This window comes from Heterodontus francisci, chromosome 4, assembly GCF_036365525.1.
Source record: "Heterodontus francisci isolate sHetFra1 chromosome 4, sHetFra1.hap1, whole genome shotgun sequence".
In the NCBI taxonomy this organism is placed as follows: domain Eukaryota; kingdom Metazoa; phylum Chordata; class Chondrichthyes; order Heterodontiformes; family Heterodontidae; genus Heterodontus; species Heterodontus francisci.
Genome location: NC_090374.1, coordinates 3014076 through 3026016, shown reverse-complemented (window position 1 = coordinate 3026016; position 11941 = coordinate 3014076).

Below are 11941 nucleotides of genomic sequence, written 5' to 3'. Positions count from 1 at the left end.
GTATAACCGGGAGAGAGAGAGTCCGGGTATAAACCGGGAGAGAGAGAGAGAGAGTCCGGGTATAAACCGGGAGAGAGAGAGAGAGAGTCCGGGTATAAACCGGGAGAGAGAGAGAGAGTCCGGGTATAAACCGGGAGAGGAGAGAGAGTCCCGGGTATAAACCGGGAGAGAGAGAGAGAGAGTCCGGGTATAAACCGGGAGAGAGAGAGAGTCCGGGTATAAACGGGAGAGAGAGAGAGTCCGGGTATAAACCGGGAGAGAGAGAGAGAGAGAGTCCGGGTATAAACCGGGAGAGAGAGAGAGAGAGTCCGGGTATAAACCGGGAGAGAGAGAGAGGTCCGGGTATAAACCGGGAGAGAGAGAGAGAGTCCGGGTATAAACCGGGAGAGAGAGAGAGAGAGTCCGGGTATAAACGGGAGAGAGAGAGAGAGTCCGGGTATAAACCGGGAGAGAGAGAGAGTCCGGGTATAAACCGGGAGAGAGAGAGAGTCCGGGTATAAACCGGAGAGAGAGAGAGAGTCCGGGTATAAACCGGGAGAGAGAGAGAGAGAGTCCGGGTATAAACCGGGAGAGAGAGAGAGTCCGGTATAAACCGGGAGAGAGAGAGAGTCCGGGTATAAACCGGGAGAGAGAGAGAGAGAGTCCGGGTATAAACCGGGAGAGAGAGAGAGTCCGGGTATAAACCGGGAGAGAGAGAGAGAGTCCGGGTATAAACCGGGAGAGAGAGAGAGAGTCCGGGTATAAACCGGGAGAGAGAGAGAGTCGGGTATAAACCGGGAGAGAGAGAGAGAGAGTCCGGGTATAAACCGGGAGAGAGAGAGTCCGGGTATAACCGGGAGAGAGAGAGAGGTCCGGGTATAAACCGGGAGAGAGAGAGAGAGAGAGAGTCCGGGTATAAACCGGGAGAGAGAGAGAGAGAGTCCGGGTATAAACCGGAGAGAGAGAGAGAGAGTCGGGTATAAACCGGAGAGAGAGAGAGAGAGAGTCCGGGTATAAACCGGGAGAGAGAGAGAGAGAGTCCGGGTATAAACCGGGAGAGAGAGAGAGAGAGAGTCCGGGTATAAACCGGGAGAGAGAGAGAGTCCGGGTATAAACCGGGAGAGAGAGAGAGAGTCCGGGTATAAACCGGGAGAGAGAGAGAGAGAGTCCGGGTATAAACCGGGAGAGAGAGAGAGAGAGTCCGGGTATAAACCGGGAGAGAGAGAGAGAGAGTCCGGGTATAAACCGGGAGAGAGAGAGAGAGAGTCCGGGTATAAACCGGAGAGAGAGAGAGAGAGTCCGGGTATAAACCGGGAGAGAGAGAGAGAGTCCGGGTATAAACCGGGAGAGAGAGAGAGAGAGTCCGGGTATAAACCGGAGAGAGAGAGAGAGAGTCCGGGTATAAACCGGGAGAGAGAGAGAGAGAGTCCGGGTATAAACCGGGAGAGAGAGGAGAGAGAGAGAGTCCGGGTATAAACCGGGAGAGAGAGAGTCGGAAACGAGAGAGTCCGGGTATAAACCGGAGAGAGAGAGAGAGAGAGTCCGGGTATAAACCGGGAGAGAGAGAGAGAGAGAGTCCGGGTATAAACCGGGAGAGAGAGAGAGTCCGGGTATAAACCGGGAGAGAGAGAGAGAGAGTCCGGTATAAACCGGGAGAGAGAGAGAGAGAGAGTCCGGGTATAAACCGGGAGAGAGAGAGAGTCCGGGTATAAACCGGGAGAGAGAGAGAGAGAGTCCGGGTATAACCGGGAGAGAGAGAGAGAGAGTCCGGGTATAAACCGGAGAGAGAGAGAGAGTCCGGGTATAAACCGGAGAGAGAGAGAGAGAGTCCGGGTATAAACCGGGAGAGAGAGAGAGTCCGGGTATAAACCGGGAGAGAGAGAGAGTCCGGGTATAAACCGGGAGAGAGAGAGAGAGTCCGGGTATAAACCGGGAGAGAGAGAGAGAGAGTCCGGGTATAAACCGGGAGAGAGAGAGAGAGTCCGGGTATAAACCGGGAGAGAGAGAGAGTCCGGGTATAAACCGGGAGAGAGAGAGAGAGAGTCCGGGTATAAACCGGGAGAGAGAGAGAGAGAGAGTCCGGGTATAAACCGGAGAGAGAGAGAGAGAGTCCGGGTATAAACGGGAGAGAGAGAGAGTCCGGGTATAAACCGGGAGAGAGAGAGAGTCGGGTATAAACCGGAGAGAGAGAGAGAGAGTCCGGTATAAACCGGGAGAGAGAGAGAGAGAGTCCGGGTATAAACCGGGAGAGAGAGAGAGAGAGTCCGGGTATAAACCGGGAGAGAGAGAGAGAGAGTCCGGGTATAAACCGGGAGAGAGAGAGAGAGAGTCCGGGTATAAACCGGGAGAGAGAGAGAGAGTCCGGGTATAAACCGGGAGAGAGAGAGAGAGAGTCCGGGTATAAACCGGGAGAGAGAGAGAGAGAGTCCGGGTATAAACCGGGAGAGAGAGAGAGAGAGTCCGGGTATAAACCGGAGAGAGAGAGAGAGAGTCCGGGTATAAACCGGAGAGAGAGAGTCCGGGTATAAACCGGGAGAGAGAGAGAGAGAGTCCGGGTATAAACCGGGAGAGAGAGAGAGAGAGTCCGGGTATAAACCGGGAGAGAGAGAGAGAGAGAGTCCGGGTATAAACGGGAGAGAGAGAGAGTCCGGGTATAAACCGGGAGAGAGAGTCGAACGGAGAGAGAGAGAGTCCGGGTATAAACCGGGAGAGAGAGAGAGAGAGTCCGGGTATAAACCGGGAGAGAGAGAGAGAGAGTCCGGGTATAAACCGGGAGAGAGAGAGAGAGAGAGTCCGGGTATAAACCGGGAGAGAGAGAGAGAGAGTCGGGTATAAACCGGGAGAGAGAGAGAGTCCGGGTATAACCGGGAGAGAGAGAGTCCGGGTATAAACCGGGAGAGAGAGAGAGAGAGTCCGGGTATAAACCGGGAGAGAGAGAGAGAGAGAGTCCGGGTATAAACCGGAGAGAGAGAGAGTCCGGGTATAAACCGGGAGAGAGAGAGAGTCCGGGTATAAACCGGGAGAGAGAGAGAGAGAGTCCGGGTATAAACCGGGAGAGAGAGAGAGTCCGGGTATAAACCGGGAGAGAGAGAGAGTCGGGTATAAACCGGGAGAGAGAGAGAGAGAGAGTCCGGGTATAAACCGGGAGAGAGAGAGAGAGAGAGAGTCCGGGTATAAACCGGGAGAGAGAGAGAGTCCGGGTATAAACCGGGAGAGAGAGAGTCCGGGTATAAACCGGGAGAGAGAGAGAGAGAGTCCGGGTATAAACCGGGAGAGAGAGAGAGAGAGTCCGGGTATAAACCGGGAGAGAGAGAGAGTCCGGGTATAAACCGGGAGAGAGAGAGAGAGAGTCCGGGTATAAACCGGGAGAGAGAGAGAGAGTCCGGGTATAAACCGGGAGAGAGAGAGAGAGTCCGGGTATAAACCGGGAGAGAGAGAGAGAGAGTCCGGGTATAAACCGGGAGAGAGAGAGAGAGAGTCCGGGTATAAACCGGGAGAGAGAGAGAGAGAGTCCGGGTATAAACCGGAGAGAGAGAAGAGAGAGAGTCCGGGTATAAACCGGAGAGAGAGAGAGAGTCCGGGTATAAACCGGGAGAGAGAGAGAGAGAGTCCGGGTATAAACCGGGAGAGAGAGAGAGTCCGGGTATAACCGGGGAGGAGAGAGAGAGAGAGTCCGGGTATAAACCGGGAGAGAGAGAGAGAGAGTCCGGGTATAAACCGGGAGAGAGAGAGAGAGAGTCCGGGTATAAACCGGAGAGAGAGAGAGAGAGAGAGTCCGGTATAAACCGGGAGAGAGAGAGAGAGAGAGTCCGGGTATAAACCGGGAGAGAGAGAGAGAGAGAGTCCGGGTATAAACGGGAGAGAGAGAGAGTCCGGGTATAAACCGGGAGAGAGAGAGAGAGAGTCCGGGTATAAACCGGGAGAGAGAGAGAGAGAGTCCGGGTATAAACCGGGAGAGAGAGAGAGAGAGAGTCCGGGTATAAACCGGGAGAGAGAGAGAGAGAGTCCGGGTATAAACCGGGAGAGAGAGAGAGAGAGAGAGTCCGGGTATAAACCGGGAGAGAGAGAGAGAGAGTCGGGTATAAACGGAGAGAGAGAGAGAGAGTCCGGTATAAACCGGGAGAGGAGAGAGAGAGAGAGTCCGGGTATAAACCGGGAGAGAGAGAGAGAGAGTCCGGGTATAAACCGGGAGAGAGAGAGAGAGAGAGTCCGGGTATAAACCGGGAGAGAGAGAGAGAGAGTCCGGGTATAAACCGGGAGAGAGAGAGAGAGAGTCCGGGTATAAACCGGAGAGAGAGAGAGAGTCCGGGTATAAACCGGGAGAGAGAGAGAGAGAGTCCGGGTATAAACCGGGAGAGAGAGAGAGAGTCCGGGTATAAACCGGGAGAGAGAGAGAGAGTCCGGGTATAAACCGGGAGAGAGAGAGAGTCCGGGTATAAACCGGAGAGAGAGAGAGAGAGAGAGAGAGTCGGGTATAAACCGGGAGAGAGAGAGAGAGAGAGAGTCCGGGTATAAACCGGGAGAGAGAGAGAGAGAGTCCGGGTATAACCGGGAGAGAGAGAGAGAGTCCGGGTATAAACCGGAGAGAGAGAGAGACCGGAAGGAGGAGAGGAGAGAGAGTCCGGTATAAACCGGGAGAGAGAGAGAGTCCGGGTATAAACCGGGAGAGAGAGAGAGTCGGGTATAACCGGAGAGAGAGAGAGAGTCCGGGTATAAACCGGAGAGAGAGAGAGAGAGTCCGGGTATAACCGGGAGAGAGAGAGAGAGAGTCCGGGTATAAACCGGGAGAGAGAGAGAGAGTCCGGGTATAAACCGGGAGAGAGAGAGAGAGAGTCCGGGTATAAACCGGGAGAGAGAGAGAGAGTCCGGGTATAAACCGGGAGAGAGAGAGAGAGTCGGTAACGGAGAGAGAGAGTCCGGGTATAAACCGGAGAGAGAGAGAGAGAGTCCGGGTATAAACCGGGAGAGAGAGAGAGAGAGAGTCCGGGTATAAACCGGGAGAGAGAGAGTCCGGTATAAACCGGGAGAGAGAGAGAGAGTCCGGGTATAAACCGGGAGAGAGAGAGAGAGTCCGGGTATAAACCGGGAGAGAGAGAGAGAGAGGAGAGTCCGGGTATAAACGGGAGAGAGAGAGTCCGGGTATAAACCGGGAGAGAGAGAGAGTCCGGGTATAAACCGGAGAGAGAGAGAGAGAGTCCGGGTATAAACCGGAGAGAGAGAGAGAGTCCGGGTATAAACCGGGAGAGAGAGAGAGAGTCCGGGTATAAACCGGGAGAGAGAGAGAGAGTCCGGGTATAACCGGGAGAGAGAGAGTCCGGGTATAAACCGGGAGAGAGAGAGAGAGAGTCCGGGTATAAACCGGGAGAGAGAGAGAGAGTCCGGGTATAACCGGGAGAGAGAGAGTCCGGGTATAAACCGGAGAGAGAGAGAGAGAGTCCGGGTATAAACCGGGAGAGAGAGAGAGAGAGAGAGTCCGGGTATAACCGGAGAGAGAGAGAGTCCGGGTATAAACCGGGAGAGAGAGAGAGAGAGTCCGGGTATAAACCGGGAGAGAGAGAGAGTCGATAAACGGGAGAGAGAGAGAGTCCGGGTATAAACCGGGAGAGAGAGAGAGAGAGAGTCCGGGTATAAACGGGAGAGAGAGAGTCCGGGTATAAACGGGAGAGAGAGAGAGAGAGTCCGGGTATAAACCGGAGAGAGAGAGAGAGAGAGAGTCCGGGTATAAACCGGGAGAGAGAGTCCGGGTATAAACCGGGAGAGAGAGAGAGAGAGTCCGGGTATAAACCGGGAGAGAGAGAGAGAGAGAGAAACGGAGAGAGAGTCCGGGTATAAACCGGAGAGAGAGAGAGAGTCCGGGTATAAACCGGGAGAGAGAGAGAGAGAGTCCGGGTATAAACCGGAGAGAGAGAGAGAGTCGGGTATAAACGGAGAGAGAGAGAGAGAGTCCGGGTATAAACCGGGAGAGAGAGAGTCCGGGTATAAACCGGGAGAGAGAGAGAGTCCGGGTATAAACCGGGAGAGAGAGAGAGAGAGTCCGGGTATAAACCGGGAGAGAGAGAGAGAGAGTCCGGGTATAAACCGGGAGAGAGAGAGAGAGAGTCCGGGTATAAACCGGGAGAGAGAGAGAGTCCGGTATAACCGGGAGAGAGAGAGAGTCCGGGTATAAACCGGAGAGAGAGAGAGAGAGTCCGGGTATAAACCGGGAGAGAGAGAGAGAGAGTCCGGGTATAAACCGGGAGAGAGAGAGAGTCCGGGTATAAACCGGGAGAGAGAGAGAGAGAGTCCGGGTATAAACCGGGAGAGAGAGAGAGAGTCCGGGTATAAACCGGAGAGAGAGAGAGAGAGTCCGGGTATAAACCGGGAGAGAGAGAGTCCGGGTATAAACCGGGAGAGAGAGAGAGTCCGGGTATAAACCGGGAGAGAGAGAGAGAGAGTCCGGGTATAAACCGGGAGAGAGAGAGAGTCCGGGTATAAACCGGGAGAGAGAGAGAGTCGGTATAACCGGGAGAGAGAGAGAGTCCGGGTATAAACCGGAGAGAGAGAGAGTCCGGGTATAAACCGGGAGAGAGAGAGAGAGTCCGGGTATAAACCGGGAGAGAGAGAGAGAGTCCGGGTATAAACCGGGAGAGAGAGAGAGAGAGTCCGGGTATAAACCGGGAGAGAGAGAGAGAGAGTCCGGGTATAAACCGGAGAGAGAGAGAGAGTCCGGGTATAAACCGGGAGAGAGAGAGAGAGAGTCCGGGTATAACCGGGAGAGAGAGAGAGTCCGGGTATAAACCGGGAGAGAGAGAGAGAGTCCGGGTATAAACCGGGAGAGAGAGAGAGAGAGTCCGGGTATAAACCGGGAGAGAGAGAGTCCGGGTATAACCGGGAGAGAGAGAGAGAGAGAGAGTCCGGGTATAAACCGGGAGAGAGAGAGAGAGTCCGGGTATAAACCGGGAGAGAGAGAGAGAGAGTCCGGGTATAAACCGGGAGAGAGAGAGAGAGAGTCCGGGTATAAACCGGGAGAGAGAGAGAGAGAGTCCGGGTATAAACCGGGAGAGAGAGAGTCCGGTATAAACCGGGAGAGAGAGAGAGTCCGGGTATAAACCGGGAGAGAGAGAGAGAGAGTCCGGGTATAAACCGGGAGAGAGAGAGAGAGAGTCCGGGTATAAACCGGAGAGAGAGAGAGAGAGTCCGGGTATAAACCGGGAGAGAGAGAGAGAGAGTCCGGGTATAAACCGGGAGAGAGAGAGAGAGTCCGGTATAACCGGAGAGAGAGAGAGTCCGGGTATAACCGGAGAGAGAGAGAGTCCGGGTATAAACCGGGAGAGAGAGAGAGAGAGTCCGGGTATAAACGGAGAGAGAGAGAGAGTCCGGGTATAAACCGGAGAGAGAGAGAGAGTCCGGGTATAAACCGGGAGAGAGAGAGTCCGGTATAAACCGGGAGAGAGAGAGAGAGTCCGGGTATAAACCGGGAGAGAGAGAGAGTCCGGGTATAAACCGGGAGAGAGAGAGAGTCCGGGTATAAACCGGAGAGAGAGAGAGTCCGGGTATAAACCGGGAGAGAGAGAGAGAGAGAGAGTCCGGGTATAAACCGGGAGAGAGAGAGAGAGGTCCGGGTATAAACCGGGAGAGAGAGAGAGAGAGAGTCCGGGTATAAACCGGAGAGAGAGAGAGAGAGTCCGGGTATAAACCGGGAGAGAGAGAGAGAGAGAGTCCGGGTATAAACCGGGAGAGAGAGAGAGTCCGGGTATAAACCGGGAGAGAGAGAGAGAGTCCGGGTATAAACCGGGAGAGAGAGAGAGAGAGAGAGTCCGGGTATAAACCGGGAGAGAGAGAGAGAGAGAGAGTCCGGGTATAAACCGGGAGAGAGAGAGTCCGGGTATAAACCGGGAGAGAGAGAGAGAGAGTCCGGGTATAAACCGGGAGAGAGAGAGAGAGAGTCCGGGTATAAACCGGGAGAGAGAGAGAGAGAGAGTCCGGGTATAAACCGGGAGAGAGAGAGAGTCCGGGTATAAACCGGGAGAGAGAGAGAGAGTCCGGGTATAAACCGGGAGAGAGAGAGAGAGAGAGTCCGGGTATAAACCGGGAGAGAGAGAGAGTCCGGGTATAAACCGGGAGAGAGAGAGTCCGGGTATAACCGGGAGAGAGAGAGAGAGAGAGAGTCCGGGTATAAACCGGGAGAGAGAGAGAGAGTCCGGGTATAAACCGGGAGAGAGAGAGAGAGAGTCCGGGTATAAACCGGGAGAGAGAGAGAGAGAGAGAGAGTCCGGGTATAAACCGGGAGAGAGAGAGTCCGGGTATAAACCGGGAGAGAGAGAGAGAGAGTCCGGGTATAAACCGGGAGAGAGAGAGAGTCCGGTATAAACCGGGAGAGAGAGAGAGAGAGAGTCCGGGTATAAACCGGGAGAGAGAGAGAGTCCGGGTATAAACCGGGAGAGAGAGAGAGAGAGAGAGTCCGGGTATAAACCGGGAGAGAGAGAGAGTCCGGGTATAAACCGGGAGAGAGAGAGAGAGTCCGGGTATAAACCGGGAGAGAGAGAGAGAGAGTCCGGTATAACGGAGAGAGAGAGAGTCCGGTATAAACCGGGAGAGAGAGAGAGAGAGAGTCCGGGTATAAACCGGGAGAGAGAGAGAGTCCGGGTATAAACCGGAGAGAGAGAGAGTCCGGGTATAAACCGGGAGAGAGAGAGAGAGAGAGTCCGGGTATAAACCGGGAGAGAGGAGAGAGAGAGAGTCCGGGTATAAACCGGGAGAGAGAGAGAGAGAGTCCGGGTATAAACGGGAGAGAGAGAGAGAGAGAGTCCGGTATAAACCGGGAGAGAGAGAGAGAGAGAGAGAGTCCGGGTATAAACCGGGAGAGAGAGAGAGTCCGGGTATAAACCGGGAGAGAGAGAGAGAGTCCGGGTATAACGGGAGAGAGAGAGTCCGGGTATAAACCGGAGAGAGAGAGAGAGAGAGTCCGGGTATAAACCGGGAGAGAGAGAGAGAGAGTCCGGGTATAAACCGGGAGAGAGAGAGTCCGGGTATAAACCGGGAGAGAGAGAGAGAGAGAGAGTCCGGGTATAAACCGGGAGAGAGAGAGAGTCCGGGTATAAACCGGGAGAGAGAGAGAGTCCGGGTATAAACCGGGAGAGAGAGAGAGAGAGAGTCCGGGTATAAACCGGGAGAGAGAGAGAGTCCGGGTATAAACCGGGAGAGAGAGAGAGAGAGTCCGGGTATAAACCGGGAGAGAGAGAGAGAGGGAGTCCGGGTATAAACCGGGAGAGAGAGAGAGTCCGGGTATAAACCGGGAGAGAGAGAGAGAGAGTCCGGGTATAAACCGGGAGAGAGAGAGAGAGAGAGTCCGGGTATAAACCGGGAGAGAGAGAGAGTCCGGGTATAAACCGGGAGAGAGAGAGAGAGAGTCCGGGTATAAACCGGGAGAGAGAGAGAGAGAGTCCGGGTATAAACCGGGAGAGAGAGAGAGAGAGAGTCCGGGTATAAACCGGGAGAGAGAGAGAGAGAGAGAGTCCAGGTATAAACCGGGAGAGAGAGAGAGAGAGAGTCCGGGTATAAACCGGGAGAGAGAGAGAGAGAGTCCGGGTAGAACCGGGAGAGAGAGAGAGTCCGGGAATAAACCGGGAGAGAGAGAGAGAGAGAGTCCGGGTATAAACCGGGAGAGAGAGAGAGAGAGTCTGGGTATAAACCGGGAGAGAGAGAGAGAGAGTCCGGGTATAAACCGGGAGAGAGAGAGTCCGGGTATAAACCGGGAGAGAGAGAGAGAGAGTCCGGGTATAAACCGGGAGAGAGAGAGTCCGGGTATAAACCGGGAGAGAGAGAGAGTCCGGGTATAAACCGGGAGAGAGAGAGAGAGTCCGGGTATAAACCGGGAGAGAGAGAGAGAGAGAGAGTCCGGGTATAAACCGGGAGAGAGAGAGAGAGAGTCCGGGTATAAACCGGGAGAGAGAGAGAGAGAGTCCGGGTATAAACCGGGAGAGAGAGAGAGAGAGAGTCCGGGTATAAACCGGGAGAGAGAGAGTCCGGGTATAAACCGGGAGAGAGAGAGAGAGAGAGAGTCCGGGTATAAACCGGGAGAGAGAGAGAGAGAGTCCGGGTATAAACCGGGAGAGAGAGAGAGAGAGTCCGGGTATAAACCGGGAGAGAGAGAGTCCGGGTATAAACCGGGAGAGAGAGAGAGAGAGAGAGTCCGGGTATAAACCGGGGAGAGAGAGAGAGTCCGGGTATAAACCGGGAGAGAGAGAGAGTCCGGGTATAAACCGGGAGAGAGAGAGAGAGAGAGAGTCCGGGTATAAACCGGGAGAGAGAGAGAGAGTCCGGGTATAAACCGGGAGAGAGAGAGAGAGAGTCCGGGTATAAACCGGGAGAGAGAGAGAGAGGGAGTCCGGGTATAAACCGGGAGAGAGAGAGAGTCCGGGTATAAACCGGGAGAGAGAGAGAGAGAGAGTCCGGGTATAAACCGGGAGAGAGAGAGAGTCCGGGTATAAACCGGGAGAGAGAGAGAGAGAGTCCGGGTATAAACCGGGAGAGAGAGAGAGAGAGTCCGGGTATAAACCGGGAGAGAGAGAGAGAGAGAGTCCGGGTATAAACCGGGAGAGAGAGAGAGAGAGAGTCCGGGTATAAACCGGGAGAGAGAGAGAGAGAGAGTCCGGGTATAAACCGGGAGAGAGAGAGAGAGAGTCCGGGGAGAACCGGGAGAGAGAGAGAGTCCGGGAATAAACCGGGAGAGAGAGAGAGAGAGAGTCCGGGTATAAACCGGGAGAGAGAGAGAGAGAGTCTGGGTATAAACCGGGAGAGAGAGAGAGAGAGTCCGGGTATAAACCGGGAGAGAGAGAGTCCGGGTATAAACCGGGAGAGAGAGAGAGAGAGTCCGGGTATAAACCGGGAGAGAGAGAGTCCGGGTATAAACCGGGAGAGAGAGAGAGTCCGGGTATAAACCGGGAGAGAGAGAGAGTCCGGGTATAAACCGGGAGAGAGAGAGAGTCCGGGTATAAACCGGGAGAGAGAGAGAGAGAGAGAGTCCGGGTATAAACCGGGAGAGAGAGAGAGAGAGTCCGGGTATAAACCGGGAGAGAGAGAGAGAGAGTCCGGGTATAAACCGGGAGAGAGAGAGAGAGAGTCCGGGTATAAACCGGGAGAGAGAGAGTCCGGGTATAAACCGGGAGAGAGAGAGAGAGAGAGAGTCCGGGTATAAACCGGGAGACAGAGAGAGAGAGTCCGGGTATAAACCGGGAGAGAGAGAGTCCGGGTATAAACCGGGAGAGAGAGAGAGAGAGTCCGGGTATAAACCGGGAGAGAGAGAGAGAGAGTCCGGGTATAAACCGGGAGAGAGAGAGAGTCCGGGTATAAACCGGGAGAGAGAGAGAGTCCGGGTATAAACCGGGAGAGAGAGAGAGTCCGGGTATAAACCGGGAGAGAGAGAGAGTCCGGGTATAAACCGGGAGAGAGAGAGTCCGGGTATAAACCGGGAGAGAGAGAGAGAGAGTCCGGGTATAAACCGGGAGAGAGAGAGTCCGGGTATAAACCGGGAGAGAGAGAGAGAGAGTCCGGGTATAAACCGGGAGAGAGAGAGAGAGAGTCCGGGTATAAACCGGGAGAGAGAGAGAGAGAGTCCGGGTATAAACCGGGAGAGAGAGAGAGAGAGTCCGGGTATAAACCGGGAGAGAGAGAGAGAGAGTCCGGGTATAAACCGGGAGAGAGAGAGAGAGAGTCCGGGTATAAACCGGGAGAGAGAGAGAGAGAGTCCGGGTATAAACCGGGAGAGAGAGAGAGAGAGTCCGGGTATAAACCGGGAGAGAGAGAGAGAGAGTCCGGGTATAAACCGGGAGAGAGAGAGAGAGAGTCCGGGTATAAACCGGGAGAGAGAGAGAGAGAGAGTCCGGGTATAAACCGGGAGAGAGAGAGTCCGGGTATAAACCGGGAGAGAGAGAGAGAGAGTCCGGGTATAAACCGGGAGAGAGAGAGAGAGAGAGTCCGGGTA